The following is a 22,645-nucleotide window of genomic DNA, read 5'->3' as shown; positions in this document are numbered from 1 at the left end:
AAATCCCACTTGGTCATGGTGGATAATCCTTTTAATGTACTGTTCAATCCTATTGGCTATTATTTTGGTGAGAATTTTTGCATCTGTGTTCATCAAGGATATTGGTCTGTAGTTCTCTTTTTTGATGGGATCCTTGTCTGCTTTCGGGATCAAAGTGATGCTGGCCTCATAAAATGAGTTTGGAAGTTTTCCTTCCATTTCTATTTTTTGGAACAGTTTCAGGAGAATAGGAATTTGTTCTCGTTTAAATGTTTGGTAGAATCCCCCTGGAATCCCTCTGGCCCTGGGCATTTGTTTTTTTGGAGATTTTTGATGACTGTTTCAATCTCCTTACTGATTATGTGTCTGTTCAGGCTTTCTATTTCTTCCTGGTTCAGTTGTGGTAGTTTATATGTCTCTAGGAATGCCTCCATTTCTTCCAGATTGTCAAATTTGTTGGCATAGAGTTGCTCATAGTATATTCTTATAATTGTCTGTATTTCTTTGGTGTTAGTTGTAATCTCTCCTCTTTCAATCATGATTTTATTTATTTGGGTCCTCTCTCTTTTCTTTTTGATAAGTCTGGCCAGGGGTTTATCAATCTTATTAATTCTTTCAAAGAACCAGCTCCTAGTTTCATTGATTTGTTCTTTTTTTATTTTTTATTTTTTTCTATTTCATTGATTTCTGCTCTGATCTTTATGATTTCTCTTCTCCTGCTGGGTTTAGGGTTTCTTTCTTGTTCTTTCTCCAGCTCCTTTAGGTGTAGGGTTAAGTTGTGTACCTGAGACCTTTCTTGTTACTTGAGAAAGGCTTGTACCACTATATATTTTCCTCTCAGGACTGCCTTTGTTGTGTCCCACAGATTTTGAACCATTGTGTTTTCATTATCATTTGTTTCCATGAATTTTTTCAATTCTTCTTTAATTTCCTGGTTTACCCATTCATTCTTTAGAAGGATGCTGTTTAGTCTCCATGTATTTGGGTTCTTTCCAAATTTCCTCTTGTGATTGAGTTCTAGCTTCAGAGCATTGTGGTCTGAAAATATGCAGGGAATGATCCCAATCTTTTGATACCGGTTGAGACCTGATTTAGAACCAAGGATGTGATCTATTCTGGAGAATGTTCCATGGGCATTAAGGAAGAATGTGTATTCTCTTGCTTTGGGATGAAATGTTCTGAATATATCTGTGATGTCCATCTGGTCCAGTGTGTCATTTAAGGCCTTTATTTCCTTGTGGATCTTTTGCTTGGATGATCTGTCCATTTCAGTGAGGGGAGTGTTAAAGTCCCCTACTATTATTGTATTATTGTTGATGTGTTTCTTTGATTTTGTTATTAATTGGTTTATATAGTTGGCTGCTCCCACCTTAGGGGCATAGATATTTAAAATTGTTAGATCTTCTTGTTGGACAGATCCTTTGAGTATGATATAGTGTCCATCTTCATCTCTTATTATAGTCTTTGGTTTAAAATCGAATTGCTCTGATATAAGGATTGCCACTCCTGCTTTCTTTTGATGTCCATTAGCATGGTAAATTCTTTTCCACACACTCACTTTAAATCTGGAGGTGTCTTCGGGTTTAAAATGAGTTTATTGTAGCAACATATAGATGGGTTTTGTTTTTTTATCCATTCTGATACCCTGTATCTTTTGATTGGGGCATTTAGCCCATTAACATTCAGGGTAACTATTGAGAGATATGAATTTAGTGCCATTGTATTGCCTGTAAGGTGACTGTTCCTGTATATTGTCTCTGTTCCTTTCTGATCTACTACTTTTAGGGTCTCTCTTTGCTTAGAGGACTCCTTTCAATATTTCCTGTAGAGCTGGTTTGGTGTTTGCAAATTCTTTCAGTTTTTGTTTGTCCTGGAAGCTTTTAATCTCTCCTTCTATTTTCAATGATAGTCTAGCTGGATATAGTATTCTTGGCTGCATGTTTTTCTCGTTTAGTGCTCTGAATATATCATGCCAGCTCTTTCTGGCCTGCCAGGTCTCTGTGGATAAGTCTGCTGCCAATCTAATATTTTTACCATTGTATGTTACAGACTTCTTTTCCTTGGCTGCTTTCAGGATTTTCTCTTTGTCACTAAGACTTGTAAATTTTACTATTTGGTGATGGGGTGTGGACCTATTCTTATTGATTTTGAGGGGGGTTCTCTGAACCTCCCCGATTTTGATGCTTGTTCCCTTTGCCATATTAGGGAAATTCTTTCCAATAATTCTCTCCAATATACCTTCTGCTCCCCTCTTTCTTTCTTCTTCTTCTGGAATCCCAAGTATTCTAATGTTGTTTCGTCTTATGGTGTCACTTATCTCTCGAATTCTCCTCTCATGGTCCAGTAGCTGTTTGTCCCTCTTTTGCTCAGCTTTATTCTCTGTCATTTGGTCTTCTATGTCGCTAATTCTTTCTTCTGCCTCATTTATCCTAGCAGTGAGAGCCTCCATTCTCGATTGCACCTCATTAATAGCTGTTTTCATTTCAATTTGGTTAGATTTTAGTTCTTTTATTTCTCCATAAAGGGCTTTTATATCTCCTGAGAGGGTTTTTCTAATATCTTCCATGTCTTTTTCGAGCCTGGCTAGAACCTTGAGAATCGTCATTCTGAACTCTAGATCTGGCATATTACTAATGTCTGTATTGATTAGGTCCCTAGCTTTTGGTACTGCCTCTTGTTATTTTTTTTTGTGGTGAATTTTTCCGCCATGTCATTTTGTCCAGATAAGAGTATATGAAGGAGCAAGTAAAATACTAAAAGGGTGGCAACAACCCCAGGAAAATATGCTTTAACAAAATCAGAAGAGAAACCAAATCGTGAGGGGGAAGAAAGGGGATAAAAAGAGGTTCAGAAAAAAAAAAAAGAAACAATTAAAAAAAGAAAATGAATAAAGAAAAAATATAAAGAGGAAAAAAAAAAAAATATATATATATATATATATATATATTAGATAAACTAGTTAAAATACGTTAAAAAAGAAAAGGGTAAAAGTTAAAAAGAATTTAGCAGAAGAAGAGAAAAGAAATTGAAAAAGAAAAAATATTAAATTAACTGCAAGTCTAAAGAATCATGGGGAGAAAGCCATGAGTTCCGTGCATTGCTTTCTCCTCCTCTGGAATTCTGCTGCTCTCCTTGGTATTGAAACTGCACTCCTTGGTAGGTGAACTTGGTCCTGGCTGGATTTCTTGTTGCTCTTCTGGGGGAGGGGCCTGTTGTAGTGATTCTCAAGTGTCTTTGCCCCAGGCGGAATTGCACCGCCCTTACTAGGGGCTGGGCTGAGTAATCTGCTCGGGTTTGCTTTCGGGAGCTTTTGTTCCCTGAGCTCTTTCTGTAGAGTTCCGGAGGACGGGAATGAAGATGGCGGCCTCCCAGTCTCTGGCCCAGAGGAGCCGAGAGCCCAGGGCCCCACTCCTCAGTGCGCCCTCAGAGAACAGCGCCCAATTACTCCCGTCACCCTGGCCTCCAGCTGCGCTCCGAGCTGACCGAGCCTGCGACCAGTTCAAGGTAACCCCGAGTTGAGAGCTCACTCCTCAGCTCTGTCTCTGTAGCCGGCTTCCCCGTTCTAATACCTGTAAGCTCTGCGACACTCAGACACCCCCGATCCTTCTGTGACCCTGCGGGACCTGAGGCCATGCTGACCCCTCGTGGGCTTCACCCCGGTTAAGCCTCTGGAGTGATGTCCCTCAGTGGAACAGACTTTTAAAAGTCCTGATTTTGTGCTCCATTGTTCCGCCGCTTGCCGGCAGCCAGCCCCTCCCACCGTGGTCTATCTTCCCGTCACTTTGGATTCACTTCTCTGCCAGTCCTACCTTTCAGAAAGTGGTTGAGTTTCTGTTTCTAGAATTGCTGTTCTTCTTCTCTTCGATCTCCCGTTGGATTTGTAGGTGTTTGCAATCTTTAGATAAGCTCTCTAGCTGATCTCCTGCTACCTGAAGTAGTCTTAGCCTGCTACTTCTCCACCATCTTGACTCTGATTATCATGCATTCTATCTTTACATATGATAAACACAAAATTCCTTACTACTATTTTTGCTTTAAGCGGTTACATCTCATGACAATTAAATTAGCGAAAAGGGATTTTTACTTTACCTCTTTTTTTAAAATTTCCAGTTTCTTTTGTTAAGTTTTAGACAGTAAAGTTTCTGTATCACATTCCTTCTACCTGAAGATCTTCCTTTAAAAATTCTTATAGATTAGGGGGAAGAGTCAAGATGACAGAGGGGTAGCAGGCTAAGATGACATCAGGTCGCAGGAGTTCAGTTAGTTATCAAAACATTTCAAACACCTACAAATCCAACAGGAGATTGACGAGAAGAAGAGCATCAATTCTAGAAACAGAAAATTGACCACTTTATGATAGGTAGGATGTGAGAGAAGTGAATCCGAAGCGACAGGAAGATAGACTGTGGGGGAAGGGACTGGCTCCTGGCAAGTGGTAGAGCAATGGAGCACAAAATCAGAACTTTTAAAAGTCTGCTCCACTGAGGGACATTGCTCCAGAGGCTAAGTGGGGGCAGAGCCCTCGTGGGGACGGCGTGGTCTCAGGTCCTGCTGGGTCACAGAAGGGTTGGGGGTGTCTGAGTGTAGCAGAGCTCGCAGGTATTAGAGCAGGGAAGCTGGCTACAGAGACGGAGCTGGGGAGTGAGCTCTCAGCTTGGGATTACCTTAAACTGTGATCCCTGGCACAATCAGAGCATTGCTCTTTGAGTAGGGACCCCACAATTGGAATAGCTGGGGAGACTCAACTTCCATCTCTGGAGGCAGGAATCTGTTAGGTTTAGAGACTACAAATGGGGCTGTGTGTCAGAGACAGAAATGCTTGGTCACAGGCTGGGTGAGCTTGGAGTGTGACTGGAGACCATGGAGAAGGGAGTGATTGAGTGCTTTTCTCCAAGGTCACACTGAGGAGTGGCATCCCGAGCTCTTGGCTCCTCTGGGCTGGAGATTGGGAGGCCACCATTTTAATTCCCTTCCTCCAGAGCTCTACAGAAAGCGCTCAGGGAACAAAAGTTCCTGAGAGCGAACCTGAGCAGATTACTTAGCACAGCCCCTGGCAAGGGCTGAGCAATTCCACCTCAGGCAAAGGGACTTGAGAATCACTACAACAGGCCCCTCCCCCAGAAGATCAGCAAGAACATCCAGCTAAGACCAAGCTTACTGACCAGGAGAACAGCAGAATTCCAGAGGAGAGGAAAGCAAGGCATGGAATTCATGGCTTTCTCCCCATGATTCTTTAGTCTTGCAAAGTTAATGAATTTTTTTTGTTGTTTTTTTTTTTGCTTATTTTATTTTTTAACTTTTCCTCTTTCCTCTTCTAACATTTTTAACTAGTTTATCTTAACAATAACTTTCTTAAAAAAATCTTTTTGAACATTCATTATTAGAGTCCTATTTTATTCTTCATTCTATCTAACATTATTTTTTGTATACATATAGGGTTTTTTCTTCTACAAAAATTTTGGGATACAACTTCTAATAGATCAAAATATACCCTAAATCTAGCACAGGGCTTTGTTCTAGTCTCCAGCCTGAGCAAATTCTCTCCACTTTCTTTTTCTTTCTTTTCCCAAGCAACTTATCTTATCAACTCCTTTTTTTAGATGTTTTTTAAAATGTTCATCTTTACAGTCATATTCCATCCCTTCATGTTAATCCTTATTTTTTGTGTGTATATATATGTATATATATATATATATATATATATATATATATATATGTGTGTGTGTGTGTGTGTGTGTGTGTGTGTGTATGTGTGTGTGTGTGTATGTGTGTATAATGTTTTTCTTTCTTTACAATTTTGGGAGGTAGTTTCTTCTAGGAGACCAAAATACACTGAAAATCAACTGAATGGATCTATTCTATTCATCAGTCAATATATATATATATACATATATATGTGTGTGTGTGTGTGTGTGTGTGTGTGTGTATAAATTTTTTAAATGTATTTGAACTTCTTTTTACCCCCTTCCTTCTCCCCATGATGTGGGGTCTCTTCTGATTTGGTTAATTCACATTTTTCTGAGGTCTTTCCCACACTTTTAGTATTTTATTCTCTCCTTCATACATTTTTATCTGGATAAAAGTAAAAGGCAGAAAAACTCACCACAAAAGAAAAGAACAAGAGGCAGTACCAAAGGCTAGGGACCTAATCAATACGGACATTGGTAAGATGTCAGATCTAGAGTTCAGAATGACGATTCTCAAGGTGCTAGCTGGGCCTGAAAGAGGCATGGAAGATATTAGAGAAACCCTGTCTCAAGAAAAAAAAGGCTTTCCTAGAGAAATAAAAGAATGAAAATCTAACCAAGCTGAAATCATAAAAGCTATTAAGCAGTTGCAATAAAAAATGGAGGCTCTTACTGCATCAGAAGAGAGAATAAGTAACATAGAAGACCAAATGATGGAGAATAAAAAAGCAGAGCAAAAGAGAAACAAACAACTATTGGACCATGAGGGGAGAATTTGAGAGATAAATTATACCATAAGATGAAAATAAGATGAGAAATATTAGAATAATTGGGATTCTAGAAAAAAAAAGAAAGAGGGGGGCAGAAGGCATATTGGAGTGAATTATTATAGAGAATTTCCCTAATATGGCAAAGGGAACAAGCATCAAAAATGGGCACAGAGATCTCCCCTCAAAATCAATAAGAATAGGTCCACACCCCGTCATCTAGTAGTAAAATTTTCAAGTCTTAGTGACAAAGAAAAAATCCTTAAAGCAGCCCGGGACAAGAATTCTGTAACATACAATGGTAAAAATATTAGATTGGCAACAGACTTATCCACAGAAACCTAGAAGACCAGAAAGAACTAGCATGATATATTCAGAGCACTAAATGAGAAAAACATGCAGACAAGAATACTATATCCAGTTAAGTTATCACTGAAAATAGAAAGAGATATAAAACGTTTCCAGGACAACCAAAAACCAAAAGAATTTGTAAACACCAAACCAGTGCTACAGGAAATATTGAAAGGGGTCCTCTGAGTCCTCTGAGCAGAGAGAGTCTAAAAGTAGTAGAGCAGAAAGGAACAGAGACAATATACATTGTTGGTGGGAATGCAAGCTAGTGCAACCACTCTGGAAAACAGCATGGAAGTTCCTCAAAAAGTTGAAAATAGAGCTACCCTACGACCCAGCAATTGCACTACTGTGTATTTACCCTAAAGATACAAATGTAGTGATCCAAAGGGGCAAGTGCACTGAATGTTTATAGCAGCAATGTCCACAATAGCCAAACTATGGAAAGAACCTGATGTCCATCAACAGATGAATGGATAAAGAAGATGTGGTATATATACACAATGGAATACTATGCAAGCCATCAAAAGAAATGAAATCTTGCCATTTTCAACGTTGTGGATGGAACTAGAGGGTATTATGCTGAACTAAATAAGTCAATCAGAGAAAGACAATTATCATATGATCTCCCTGATATGAAGAATTTGAGAGGCAACCTGGGGGATTTGCTGGGGGGTAGGGAAGGAAAAAAGGAAACAAGATGGGAACAGGAGGGCGACAATACTTAAGAGACTCTTAATCTCCCTAAACAAACTGAGGGTTGCTGGGGGAAGGGGGGTAGGAAGAGGGTGGTTGGGTTATGGACATTGGGGAGGTTATGTGCTATGGTGAGTGCTGTGAAGTGTGTAAACCTGGCAATTCACAGACCTGTGCCCCTGGGGCTAATAATACATTATATGTTAATAAAAAATTTTTAAAAGTTGCCCTTCAACAGATGAATGGATAAGGAAGATGTGGTCCATATACACTATAGAGTATTATGCCTCCATCAGAAAGGATGAATACCCAACTTTTGTATCAACATGGATGGGACTGGAAGGGATTATGCTGAGTGAAATAAGTCAAGCAGAGAGTGTCAATTATCATATGGTTTCACTTATTTGTGGAGCATAAGTAATAACATGGAGGATATGGGGAGATGGAGAGGAGGAGGTAGTTGGGGGAAATTGGACAGGTGGACGAACCATGAGAGACTATGTATTCTGAAAAACAATCTGAGGGTTTTGAAGGGGCAGGGGTGGGAGGTTGGGTAAGCCTGGTGGTAGGTATTATGGAGGGCACGTATTGCATGGAATACTGGGTGTGGTACATAAACGATGAATTCTGGTACACTGAAAAGCAATGCAAAAAAATAAAATAAAATAAATTCTTATAGAATAGATCTGCTGACAATATATTCCCACATTTTTGTTTGTTTTATACTTTATTTGTATAAAATACTTCTTTGCTTGTTTGTGTGATACAGTTGGTCCTTGATCAACATGAGGGCTAGCAGTTCCAAACCTCCATGAATTTGTAAATCTGTGTATAATTTTAACTTTGCCAAAACCATTATTAGCCCGCTGTTGACCAAAAGCTTTACAATAACATAAATAGTTAACACAGGTTTTGTAAATGTATGATCTATTTTTTTCTTTCAATAGTAACTTTTTCTTTCTTTCTTTCTTTCCTTCTTCTTCTTCTTCTTCTTCTTCTTCTTCTTCTTCTTCTTCTTCTTCTTCTTTCTAGGCTACATGGTGTGTGTATGTATATTTGTTTTCCCCAAATTGTCACAGATATCCACAAATGTTTCCAATATATTTATCTAAAAACTGTGCATATAGATGGATCTGTGCATTTCAAACCCATATTATTCAAGGGTCAACTGTATTTCTTTTTAATCTGATTGCCTTTAAGATTATATTTTTAAGTAGTTTGAACTATATGCCTATGGATGTGTTTGTGTGTATATATGTGCTGTTATCTTATCCTACCTGGAGTTTTCTGAAGTCTTTGGATATATGGTTTGGTGTTTCTCATTAATTTAGAAAAAAAAAAAACTATCCTATGTCCTTCAAATATTTCTTCTCCATCTTCTGTCTATTCTCCTGGGATTCCAATTGTTCATCTGTTAGACAACTGTTTATTGTTCCTAAGCTCTTAGATTTGCTCTCTCTCTTACTTTATCTGTCTAATTTTATTTTTCCTTCTTGTTTTCCAGTTTTGGTTATTTCTATAAGCCTATCTTCAAGTTCACTTATTCTTTCCCTGGCTGTATTAATTCTACTAAGATGTCTGCTAAAATCATTCTTTATCAAGGGTACTGTTTTGTTGTTTTTTTCATTTTTAACATTTCCATTTGATCCTCTAATGATTTAGAATGGCAGTTTGTCAGTAGATTTTTATTTTCTAATGTCAGCTTTACCCTAATTCTTAAGAGTTCCCTTTGTATTGCACTTCAGAGAGAGTATTTGGCTTGCATATTACTTATTCTGCAATACTTTTTTAGACTTGTAGAGGTTTGGAATGGGTTGTACACATTGTTTTTATTAAGACTCAGTATTAAGCAGGCACTTTTTCCCTGGTATATATGGATATTGCTCTTAGTGGTGTCCTTGTACTGGCATAGGTCTGAACCCAGAACCCATTCTTGCCCTTTGCCCTTTCTAGAAGCAATCAGATTTTACTAGTTCCCTGAGGATGACAGTTCCCCTTCTACCACAAACTATGGTTATCATTTGGTGAAGAAGATAAGAAAGTGGAGTCCAGGTGGAGTTTCTTGTACTTTCTGAAATGTCTACTGTCCCTATACCCCATGTATATGGTACAAGGGAGAAATTTTCAGGACTCTCCCAATCTAGTCTGTGATCACCACGTGAGGTCTGTGAAGAAAAAGCATGATAGATGATGTGAACTCTCTGTATTTGTAACCAACATGGGTCTCACACTATCAAATAGATAGTTTACTGAACTTTTCCAATTTGCCAATCATCCCAGGTGAACTATTTTTAGTACTGTGACATTGCATCTTACTCAAATAATCTAGTGCTTGGCTCTCATCTCCCCCAGAAAGTGCTATCTCTATCTAGATTCTGGGATACTTGATTATCTTAAGATGTCAGTACTATGATGGATTGAAGAAAAGTTGTGAACTTGCTGTTGATCTAGCTTTTTTTCACTATAAAGTCAAGAGTAATTTTCTACCTCTCTTTCATATCTAAATGAAATACAGAAGTGCCACTCTTAATAATTTTTATTCTTAGTTTTTCAAACATAAAGATTCATTGTTTCCAAATGTTAATCAAATGTTCCTAGGCTTTTTGATATGCTGGCATATCTCCTCCTCTTTTTAAGGTACCAACTATCAATAATCCTCATTTATTTGTTCTTTATGGATGTCACCATCTATATGAGCCAGAAGTAATATCAAAAGGAAAGTAGTAATCTCTTTCTTCCTATATAGGTGTCCATTTTCCTAATATGTTTATTTTTATTTTTTGAAGATTTTATTTATTTATTTGACAGAGAGAGACACAGCAAGAGAGGGAACACATACTGGGGAAATGGTAGAGGGAAAGGCAGGCTTTCAGCCGAGCAGGGAGCCCTATGCAGGGGTCAATCCCAAGACCTGAGCTGAAAGCAACCACTTATCGACTGAGCCACCCAAGAGCCCCTATTTTCTTAAATTAAAAGAAAGAAAATGAAAAAAATATATATAGTATCTTAAAACATATTTAAAGTTTTATCTAAATATGATTTATTTTTGGAAAATGAATCCAAATTTATTGTTGATGTCTACAATGGTAGCTTACTAAAGGATGTTCATGGTTCTATGAGTTTAACATTGTCTACAAAACCAAAACTTTTTTATCTTTTTAAAATTTTTTTAATCTTTTCATATTGCTTACAAGAATATATTTCCTAGATTTTGGATTTTGATAATGAATATACAGAAAAAAATAGAGGTTATAAAATTAGGTAATTAGCAGTTGAGCAATTTCAGGTTACTAATTCAACTATTCTCAGACTCAGTTCTTATTATACTTGCAGTATTTTTGATTTAGCATGGGTTGCAGTATCAAATAAAATGTTACAGTTAAAATGAAATTGAATCAAATTTTCTTTGCTTAGAAATGAACTAAGCATATTACTGAGTAACACAATAAGTTCTCAGCTCAAATACCAGTATTCTGGAGCTGGCTCACACAGGTTCACAACATCTGATTGTTAAATTTTCAAGAAGTTTGTAAACTGGTATTGCAATTATTAGAAGCTAAAAATTGTCTCATGGCAGAAGTGCTTATACTAGAAAATGCTACAAACCAGAGGTCCTTTCCCCTCCATTAGAGGACTAGTTTATCAGCAAACTATTCCAAATGTCTGGGCAACTCAGGCATAGGAAGCCCATAAAACCTCAGACAGATTAAACTGAGCTCTACATCTAACAGCTTGTTTATGATCAGGAAAAATGGATCAGTTGGTTGACAACTAAAAATAATGATGGGTCTTTAGGCCATCTTTAGGCCACTGTATAATAGCAACATTCATAGATGTATGACAAAGTAATGCAGTCTGGCTTTTTCTTCTCTGATATTACCAAGCAATTGCTGGTAAGCCTGCATTTACAAGTAATAAAAGCAGAACAAAAATTTACAAACCTATCTTGCTTATGTAAATTAACTATAATACTGAAGATATAAACAATAAGGGTAAAATTATAGGATGTTGTAAAATGTTAGGCACCATAATTTTTCTATAAGAGAAATTTTAATTTCAATTTTGACAGCTTAATGTTTTAAATTTTACTCTAAAGTAAATATTGTTATTTATTTATTTATTTTATTGACATATACTTGACATACAATACCCCTGTTAGCTACATTATAATGATTCAATATTTTTATAAATTATGAAATGGCTCCCCATATCTGTCATTACACAAAGTTAGTAAACATTATTGAATATGTCCCATATTTTGTACATGACATCTCTATGAATGTTATTTTATAACTAAAATTTTGTACTTCTCAAGCCCTTTCATCTGTTTCACTTACTCATTACTTTTAACAGATTTTTATTGAATTTCATGAAAACAATCCTTAAATTATCTTTTTCTCTTAAAAGAAAGGTTTGTTTGTTCTTACAATATAAACTTAGCACCACAGTCATTATAGAACATTTGGAATATACAGTAAAGTAGCAGAAAAATACATCACCAAGATTTCACCCATAAAGATAACCACTGCTTGTATTTCTGTCTGTTACATTCCAAATTTTGATGTATTTTTCTTTGCCCTTTTATTTTGAACTTATATTTTTCCACTATTTGTATTACATACTTATAACCATATAACATATATATATATATATATATATGCACTTATGTACATAATTCATTATGTACATTATAAAAGTAGTACATTATTAGTAGTACATTATAATTCATTTTATAAAAGTAGTACATTATAATACATATTGTAAAATAGTACATTAAAAAGAAGTACATTAAAATAAGGAAAATATAACCTATATTGTGTTAATTATATTTACAAGATTTTAGGAAAATGTACCAAAGTGTTAACAGTGTTTATTTCTGGGTGGTGGTGATTTTTAGTCATTTTAAGATGCATAACATAAAAATGCATTAACACAACTGAGAAAAAATTGTACACGCAGATACTTAGGCATAATAATCACAAACATTCACAGGTATTTGGTGAAAAATGGTGAGAGAAGTCTCATTACTGATAATAGCTACCAATTGCAAATTGTTCCTTTTGCCCAACTAAAATCAAGCGATTTAATGTTTCTATAATTCAGAAAAATCACTTCTTAAGTATTTTGATAATGAAAATGGTTACTATACACCTTTGCAATTTTACTTTTGTGGAGTATTTAAAAACAAATTTCTTGTTTGCAATTTTCCTGGCAGAATGCAAATGTAACACAGACTGTTAACAAATATTAGAGCACAATACTACTTCTTGGTTTTAGTGGTCAAAAATATACACAGAGATTTTAGGCACTTGTTGGGTGAATATTTTAGTTAAAGTAACTCACTTTCAAAGAATATAGAAAAATCAATTCCAAATACAAATAAATCTGGGAAATCCTGTATGCCATGCACAGTTTAAAGCAGAGGCTACTCAATTCTCTTGGCAATTTTCTGACCAGCTAAGCACATCATGTTGCACATTTTATTTTCCTTGGTCAATTTCTGTGGCAGGCAGAATTCTAAGATGGCCCCAAAACATTCTTGCCATTAGGTATATATGTACCTTCCCCCATTTAACTCAATGAGACACTAATTTAAGCACTGCTAAAAAGGGATTTTGCAGGTGTAATTAAGGTCCCAAATCAATTGACCTTAAGATAGGGAGATGATCCAGGTGGATTTAACCTAATTAAATTAGCTCATTAAAACCAGAGAGTGTTCTCCAGTTGGTGAAACCAGAGGGTGCAACTGGATCTTCTGCAACAAAGTAAAATATCCATGTTGTTACTTGTTTATAGGGGCCACATAACAAGGTACTGTGATAGTCCTCTAAGTGTGCAGAGCAATCCCTTCTGACAGCTAAAAGGAAAACAGAATCCCCCATCCTACAATCACAAGTAACTGAATTCTGTCAACCATTGAGCTTGGGATAGGACTCTGAGTCAAAATTAGAACTGCAGGCCCTGCTGATACCTTGATTTCAGGCTGTTGAGACCCTGAGCAAACGATCAATCCATGTCATGCCCAGACTTCTGACCTACAAAAACTGAGATTTAAAAAAGAGAAAGTTGGGTCAGGCTTCCTTGAAAAGCTCTCTAGAAATAGAGAAGAGATTCAACTGGTATGATTCTTTTTTCCTTTGGTTTGATTTTTTGTTTCCTATGTTCTCTTCCTTCTTCTAGGCTAAAACTAGTTGCACTCTTTTTGGCAGGTGATTTGGAAAAAAGGAGCTATCTTACAAGTAGACTAGATTAACCTTCAATGACAAGTGGGCCCTTCAAACAAATGAAGACTGAAAACACTGATGGCACCATGAAGTCACCATCTTAGCTCTGAATTGTCTACCTATAGGTTTCTACTTATGTCAGAAAAACAAATAAACAAAATCACTTTTTATTGTTTCTTTAAATTGGGTTTTCTGGGGATGCCTGAGTGACTTGGTCAATTAAGCATCTGCCTTTGGCTCAGGTCATGGCTCAGGTCATGATCCCGGGGTCCTGGGATCAAATCCTGCATTGGGCTTCCCTGCTCAGCAGGGAGCATGCTCCTCCCTCTGTCAGATGCTCCCTCTAATTGTGCTCTCTCTCTTTTTCACTCTCTCCTCTCTCTCTCTCTGACAAATAAATAAAAAAAATATTTTTTTAAATAAATATATTGGGCTTTCCATTACATGTAACTAGACCTGTTCTTATATAACATACTTTACATTAATTAGTTAAACAAACACAACAGCACTGTTAGGTGAATAAAAATATCTTCATTTTAGAAATGAAGAAACATCCATGGAGAGTATATGTAAATTTTCTAAGGTTACACAGCTACAGAAGGAGCCATCATTTAAACCTAGACAATTTAATTTCAGATTCCAGACTTTTAACTCCAATGCCATACTGTCCTAATTCTATGGTAAAACTTTCAAATCAATAGTTTTCCATCATAATGTAAATTCCTGAATTTTTGAAGTTTTTGCAGTATGTTTATTTTGGCCTGAAATTGTCACATTCCTGTCATGTACTCAGCTTCTAAAAACTTACCTATATTTATCAAAACTTTGACATATTTTATTTATTTTTTTAAAGATTTTATTTATTTATTTGAGAGACAGAGATCACAAGTAGGCAGAGAGGCAGGCAAAGAGAGAGTGAGGGAAGCAGGCTCCCTGCTGAGCAGAGAGCCCAATGTGGGACTCGATCACAGGACCCTGAGATCATGACCTGAGCCGAAGGCAGTGGCTTAACCCACTGAGCCACCCAGGCGCCCGAAACTTTGACATATTTTAAAATCTTTATTTCCATCCTACACTTTGTTATTTGTTTGCATGCCTTCCTTGACCCTTTTATCTTGAAAGAATTTCACTGCACCATTTAACAACACATCTGCCACATCCAATGGGTATACTGCACACCCTGTAAACTTCTACAGTGCCATTGCTTCTGAAATTCTGAACTCAAATGGTCCATCATATGACTGCAATGTTCTGCTCATATATTCTCTCATTCACTCATTCATAATATACCTGTTCCTCTTACACAAGTCACTGAAGCCTACTACATTTCTCCTCTGTCAACTATTCATCCTCTTTTAATTGATTTTCATATTCCACCTAAATTCTTCAACTTATCTTTCAATCACTTCTGTGTTGTTATATTAAAATCCATTGCTTATATTCCAATGTACTGGTAGAACTCCTGCACTCTTCATACAGATTGCTAATCAGGAATAGGGAAAAGTACATAATTATGAAGAAGAACCAACAGAAAACCATAGTCTACACATTTATCTTGGACTTTTCCTTATCCATAATAACTTTTTGAGACTCCTTCCATTTTTCTCAAAATTCCAACATTTTTATTATCACTTCTACCAGACACCTTTCCTTCTACTTCAGAGAGAAAATGAACAAACTAAATGAAAACTCCCTTAAATGTATTCTACTAAAGCTATATATGTATACCATCCTCACACAATCCAAGTACAATTCCAGCTCATGTCAAGCTAAAAATTTTAATTGGATACTTAAAAATCTTAATTTATTTTCTCCCTAATTTTCTTGTTCTTTAAAGAAGTGGAATTTTAGGTCAGTTCTCAGTGTCTTTTTTTTTAATTTTATGAAAATTAGGGTATACTAAGCAAATACATTTCTTTGTTCTACTCTGAGTTTAATTAATTTTATTGTTGTTTTTGTTTATTTTTTGTAGAATTCAGAATTAAGAGAGTAAGAGCATATTCCTACATTATTATATTTACTAACTGTTGCAGGTATTTTAAATTTTTAATTAGGAAAGATTGCTTTTATCGTTATAGTTATGATCAAGTTTTTCAGTTTTCCTCTTGGAGTAAATCCCATTCTTTTTCTTTCATATTTACATATACTGACATCACATTTATCTCTTTGTTATTGAAGGACTATTCTCAGTATCATTGATTTAATTAAAATACACACTTAATTATAACTTTTACAGCCTCCGATGTAGATCTCATTATTTAGTTTTGTTAGTTTCCCTGTAGTCCTTATTCTCATCTTAATCAGTTATCTATTCATACCAAATTGTTCTCTTTTTAGTTTTTTATCATTTCAGAGAACTTGAATGTGTTTTGTTTCGATAGAGACTGCAACAAAGTTCCGCTCTTTCTGGTTATTTTAAGATGTTATTTACAAAAACAAAGAGGGTATTTACCAAATTCATTTTCATTTTTGAAATCTCTGGAGAAGTAAAGAATTTCTTCACAGGATCTATGTTTTGTTATTGTTGCACTGCTTTCTTTTCTATCATCCTCAAATGAAGCTACTATTATATGGTTTCTATATTGGAAATTACCTGGATGCATTCTCATTCCACTTAATTATGGGAAAATCCCTCCCTTAAATCTACATTGGGAAATGAATTAGATATGCTCAGCTCCTGGTTCATTTTTTTGTCTTTCACGTAAGATTCACACAATGAACTGGAAAATAATCTTACTTCCATTGACTGGATTTCAGATATTCTAAAATAAATAGACTATAATGAAAAGTGCAATCACTCACCCACACCTTTCACCAGTGAAAGACACCTTTCACTGTGTCTTCCCCATCCCCTACCTCAAACACCATTTGGTTGGAATAAATTATTGGAGATTCTAAGATTCAAGGTACCAGAATTTATTCTCTCCCTCCTAACAGGCTGGTTGTTTTCTTTAAGTTTCAGTCTGTGAATTTGATACACTTGCACAGAAAGCAAAACAGGAAATTAAACTGCCTTCTTCAAAGACAGTGTGCATTGTACGGGTTATACGCTATAGATTCAGACCTTATGTAACTACCAGAATGCTCTCTTAAACATTGCTTTCATCACATTTCATCACCTAAATAAGAACAATCCAATTCTATCTCAGCACTTTTGCTTATACTGTCCCTCTTTTTCCTTTCTCTCTGCCTAACCCTTAATTTTAAGTCAAATTACAAAGTTTATCATTGTTGGCAAGCTTCTGCCTTTTGAAAAGCATAGTACTTATTTTTCACACTCTATGCCCTGTAGGAAGTAAGCTCTATGAAACAGGAATTGTGCTTAACATATTCTCCTCTCCTTTTTATTCTGTTTTACTTACCAGAGCCTACAAAAAGCCATGTCTTATGCTCATTTTTATCTCAAAGACATAATGTGATTCTTATTTAGAATCATCAACAAATATTTGTTAAATTCACAGATTTTGATTAACTGAATGAATGCCTTTGTCATAGACTTTGAGAACTTTTCATATTACATATTTATGAGAACTAACCTGTGTCTTCCCATAAAGATACATCATTGGGGTGCCTGGGTGGCTCAGTTGGTTAGCATCTGCCTTCAGCTCAAGTCATGATCCCAGGGTTCCAGGGATTGAGCTCCATGTCAGGGCTTTCTTCTCAGTGGGGAGACTGCTTCTCCCTCTCCTCCCCACTCATAATCTCTGTCACTATTTCTGTCTCTGTCTTTCTCAAATAAACAAATAAAATCTTAAAGAAAAAAGATATATCACCATCACAATTTCAAGTGACAATTATTTTCCTATATTTTAAAAAGTATTGTAGGAAATATACATTTATAATACTAGTCCTTATTAGAATTGATAAGTAGTACTACTGTATTGAAAAAAGTGGAAAGAAAAAGAAAGAAAAAAATATTTCAATTTCTTTGAGGAAAAGATGTAAATTGTATTATGTACTTCAGAAATATTTCTGAAAATTGTTCAGGCAAAAGGTTTGCTTTTGTAATGTTTATGCTTTTTATTTTAAATAGTGAGGGAACACCATACCTTATTCTAAGGAACACTGGAGAGCTCTCCAAACTTGGATTTCAATCTGATCTTTGCTACTAACAGATCATTGACCTCAAGCAAGTCATAAAACTTCTACAAGCTCAGTTTCATCATTTATAAAGTGAATATTCCTACCAGTCACAGGTTTTTGTGGGAAGGAAATGAAATAATAAACATCAAGTAACTGTAAACATGTTAAACATTATTTAAATATAAGAAATTATTATCATTACTAATAAGTTGTAAAAAAAAAGGAAATCTCAGTTGAACAAAATGAGAATGATGTGATGTCAAGTGTCATGTAATACCTTTCTAAAATCCTGAATTCCAAGATATACCAAGTTTATTAATATAGAGTTGCCAGTGTCTCTGTCACAACTTCGTATTCCATCAGGAGAAAACCTGTTTGACTTTCATCTAACCAACACAGACTAGTTTTTTCAGCATCGTTCCAGGTTAAACTTTCTACAAAGTTATCAATAACTCAGAATATTTAACTTAAATATCTCAACCTTACTGACTTCTTAAAACCATGCCCAGTGCACACAACTCCCTTAGATTGCTTTTGTTCTTATTGCTGGAATGTTTCTATTAAAGAAATTTAGTTAAGACACTATTTTAATGTTTGAAACACCAAATTAAAGTCAGCATATTAACCTTTCATTGAAATGCTCCTATTTTCACATATACAATATATGAATATGGGATATATATATATATATATATATACATACATATATATATATATCATGTACGATTTCAATAAATTTTTTCACTTAGAGAACTAAAAATGTGATAGTATATGAAAAATATTTTTTAAAACATTTTTTTAAATTTATTTTCAGCGTAACAGTATTCATTGTTTTTGCACCACACCCAGTGCTCCATGTAATCCATGCCCTCTCTAATACCCACCACCTGGTTCCCCCAACCTCCCACCCCCTGCCACTTCAAACCACTCAGATTGTTTTTCAGAGTCCATAGTCTCTCATGGTTCACCTCTCCTTCCAATTTCCCCCAACTCCCTTCTCCTCTCTAACTCCCCTTGTCCTCCACGCTATTTGTTATGCTCCACAAGTAAGTGAAACCATATGATAATTGACTCTCTCTGCTTGACTTCTTTCACTAAGCATAATCTCTTCCAGTTCCGTCCATGTTGATACAAAAGTTGAGTATTCATCCTTTCTGATGGAGGCATAATACTCCATAGTGTATATGGACCACATCTTCCTTATCCATTCATCCATTGAAGGGCATCTTGGTTCTTTCCATAGTTTGGCGACTGTGGCCATTGCTGCTATAAACATTGGGGTACAGATGGCCCTTCTTTTCACTACATCTGTATCTTTGGGGTAAATACCCAGTAGTGCAATGGCAGGGTCATAGGGAAGCTCTATTTTTAATTTCTTGAGGAATCTCCACACTGTTCTCCAAAGTGGATGCACCAACTTGCATTCCCACCAACAGTGTAAGAGGGTTCCCCTTTCTCCACATCCCCTCCAACACATGTTGTTTCCTGTCTTGCTAATTTTGGCCATTCTAACTGGTGTACGATGGTATCTCAATGTGGTTTTAATTTGAATCTCCCTGATGGCTAGTGATGATGAACATTTTTTCATGTGTCTGATAGCCATTTGTATATCTTCATTGGAGAAGTGTCTGTTCATATCTTCTGCCCATTTTTAAATATGATTGTCTGTTTTGTGTGTGTTGAGTTTGAGGATTTCTTTATAGATCCTGGATATCAACCTTTTTTATAATAATTAAATTTATTTTTTTAAATAAACATGTAATGTATTTTTATCCCCAGGGGTACAGGTCTGTGAATTGCCAGGTTTACACATTTCACAGCACTCATCATAGCACATACTCTTCCCAATGTCCATATCCCCACCACCCTCTCTCATCCCCCCTCCCCCCAGCAACCCTCAGTCTGTTTTTGAGATTGAGTCTTTTATGGTTTGTCTCCCTCCCAATCCCACCTTCTTTCATTTTTTCTTTTCCTACCCCCCAACCCCCCCACATTGCATCTCCACTTCTTCATATCAGGGAGATCATATGATAGTTGTCTTTCTCCGACTGACTTATTTCCCTAAGCATAATACCCTCTAGTTCAATCCACATCATCCCAAATGGCAAGATTTCATTTCTTTTGATGGCTGCATAGTATTCGATTGTGTATATATACCACATCTTCTTTACTGGATATCAACCTTTTGTCTGTACTGTCATTTGCAAATATCTTCTCCCATTCCGTGGGTTGCCTCTTTGTTTTCTTGACTGTTTCCTTTGCTGTGCAGAAGCTTTTGATCTTGATGAAGTCCCAAAAGTTCATCTTCGCTATTGTTTCCTTTGCCTTTGGAGACATATCTTGAAAGAAGTTGCTGTGGCTGATATCGAAGAGGTTACTGCCTATGTTCTCCTCTAGGATTCTGATGGATTTCTGTCTCACATTGAGGTCTATCTATTGAAAAATATCTTGATGGTATATTGAGAAAGAGCTTCCTACAGAAATATTGATTGCATTAAGAATTCAATACTAAATCTATATGAACTATTATGGATGCATTCTGTCATGTATAAATGAGAGATGAATTTTCTTCATACAGAACCACTTGAGGTTTTTTTGAATGTTAGGAGTTGAAAAAACAAAGTCAAGCCAAGCCTCTCTTTCCAAGGACCAAATGTTACACATTTTGAATTACCAGTTATATTTTTGTCAAATCAGTAATTTGAAATGAAGATAAACCTTTTAACTAAGTTTATTATCTGGTTAACCACATTCAAGGCTGTTAAAATTAAATATACAAATGCACACTCAAGGGCATATGCTTTCTTTGTGCAGGTGAAAGATGACCTTCATTATCATTAAAAATTACTAACATGTCAAGTAAATTATTCATTTTGCAGCATAATTTTTATACATTTTAGCTTACTGCCTTACTCCTTTTTATAAGTACTGACCTAGAAGGACTACTTTCTCCCCTTATCTATTCTGCAGTAGTGAGACTTTCTTTATAAGCCAATACACATGCTTCTATATACTCATAAATCTAGGTGTCAACCATCCCAGACTATATCCTCTTCACTACACTCAGGCAAGATTGGCCACCTGAGATTTTTGTTTGTTTGTTTTGTATTGCTTTTAACTAAAGCTTAATTTAAAATTTATAAACATATAGACAATATCTCATATACTTTTCTTCTATTCTGTACTCCTATCAATCATCCTAGTCACAAACATGGGGAAAATCACCAATGACAATTAGAAGTACATTAATTTTATATGATTTTAATAATTCTCACAGGTTTATCAAATATTCATTCTGTGTAAGACACTATACTAAGTGTTTTCGGAACTTTGAAGATGATGTAAATACTATCTACCTCCTTAAAGACCTAAAGTGCAATAAAAATAGGTATATATGAAAAATTCTGTATATAAGTGACAGGAACCAGAATGCCTAAAAGGAAGAGTTTACCTCTAGCAGAGAATATTTTTGAATTAATTATCTTTTTTTAATTTAATTAAGCAACATATAGTACATCATTAATTTCAGATCTAGAGTTCAGTAATTCAGTTGCATATAACACCAAGTTTTCATCACATCACGTGAATGTATCAGAAACACATAAAGTGAATAATATATCAATTACCCAAGGATCCACTACCCAGATTTAATAAATGATAATAGTCTATTTGAAAATAAATAAATCATTACATATGGAGGAAGGCCCTTTTGGGCTACTCACTGATTTGAAATTGCCTCCTTTAAAAGTAACTACTAAAAGTGGTGTATTATTCTTTTCCATGTTTTTATATTTTTTTCTTAAGCATGAACTCATAAACGATATACCTATATATATAAGTAATTGATATGTGCAGTTTTAATATTTATATATTTATTTATATCTTTTTCATAGCTTGCTGATTTAGTCAACTTTTTATATTAGGGGTATCTATGTTCACAAATGTAAAACATTTATTCACATTGTTATATATTATTCCCTTGTGTGAATAAATATGCCACAAGTTATCCATTCTGCTATTTATGGATAGTTGTGTTCCCAATTTCACTTCAGTGAATATCTTATTATGTGTTTTATTGTATGTATGTCAGTGATCTTAAGCTATGCACTGAACTCTTGGCCATTCCTCACGCTATTCTTTCTCTTGGGTCAGTCCTCTATAGTTTCTCCTTGCCTGCAGTGGTGAGTGTTTGGACCTTGGTCAGAATATGGTGAATTTTAACGAGGTGTCCTCTGGTCTCTGTGTTAAGGGAAACCTGTTGCTATTTCTATTAATGTTGAAGCTTTGAAGAACTCTATATTCAGTAGTCATGGCGTGTACAGCAGGTTTATGCTGGTATTCTGGGGGAAGGCCTGCTGTGCTGGTTCTCAGGTGCATTAGCTCAAGAAAAACAACACTAGCAGAAATCAGTGGGGTGGGACTTGATGTAAGAGGTTTAGGCTGCTAGTGTTAGCACTGTGCTGCTTAGTGAACTTAGTTTATGCTATAGGGAAAGGAAATGGAACTCAATGGTTCTTTTTTCCCTGGAGAGGTAATTCCACCTCTCTGATATGTGCTCCAAGAAGGAGGAATAGCCTCTTCCATTTCATCTCAGAGAACCTTCAGATTGCATGTCTGCCCCTGGGCTATCTGGCCCCCTTCTCCACAGCAGCATTGCAGTACCCTGAGGGTTCCATATAAGTCATTCTGTAGATCTCTATAACTCATTTCTGAGCCCTGCTGGTTGTAAAAATTCAAAAAAAATCAGCCCCTTTCATTTTCCCAGTCAATGGCTTTGAGGAGTGTTTTTCTCGTGTGATCCCCTGTGTGCTCCTCTGTCTTTCTCATGATCCATTTCCCCCCCAGACCACATCTCCAC

The sequence above is a fragment of the Lontra canadensis genome, unplaced genomic scaffold (genome assembly GCF_010015895.1).
Source record: "Lontra canadensis isolate GAN:19392208 unplaced genomic scaffold, GSC_riverotter_1.0 scaffold77, whole genome shotgun sequence".
NCBI lineage: Eukaryota > Metazoa > Chordata > Mammalia > Carnivora > Mustelidae > Lontra > Lontra canadensis.
Note: the sequence above shows the minus strand (reverse complement) of the source record.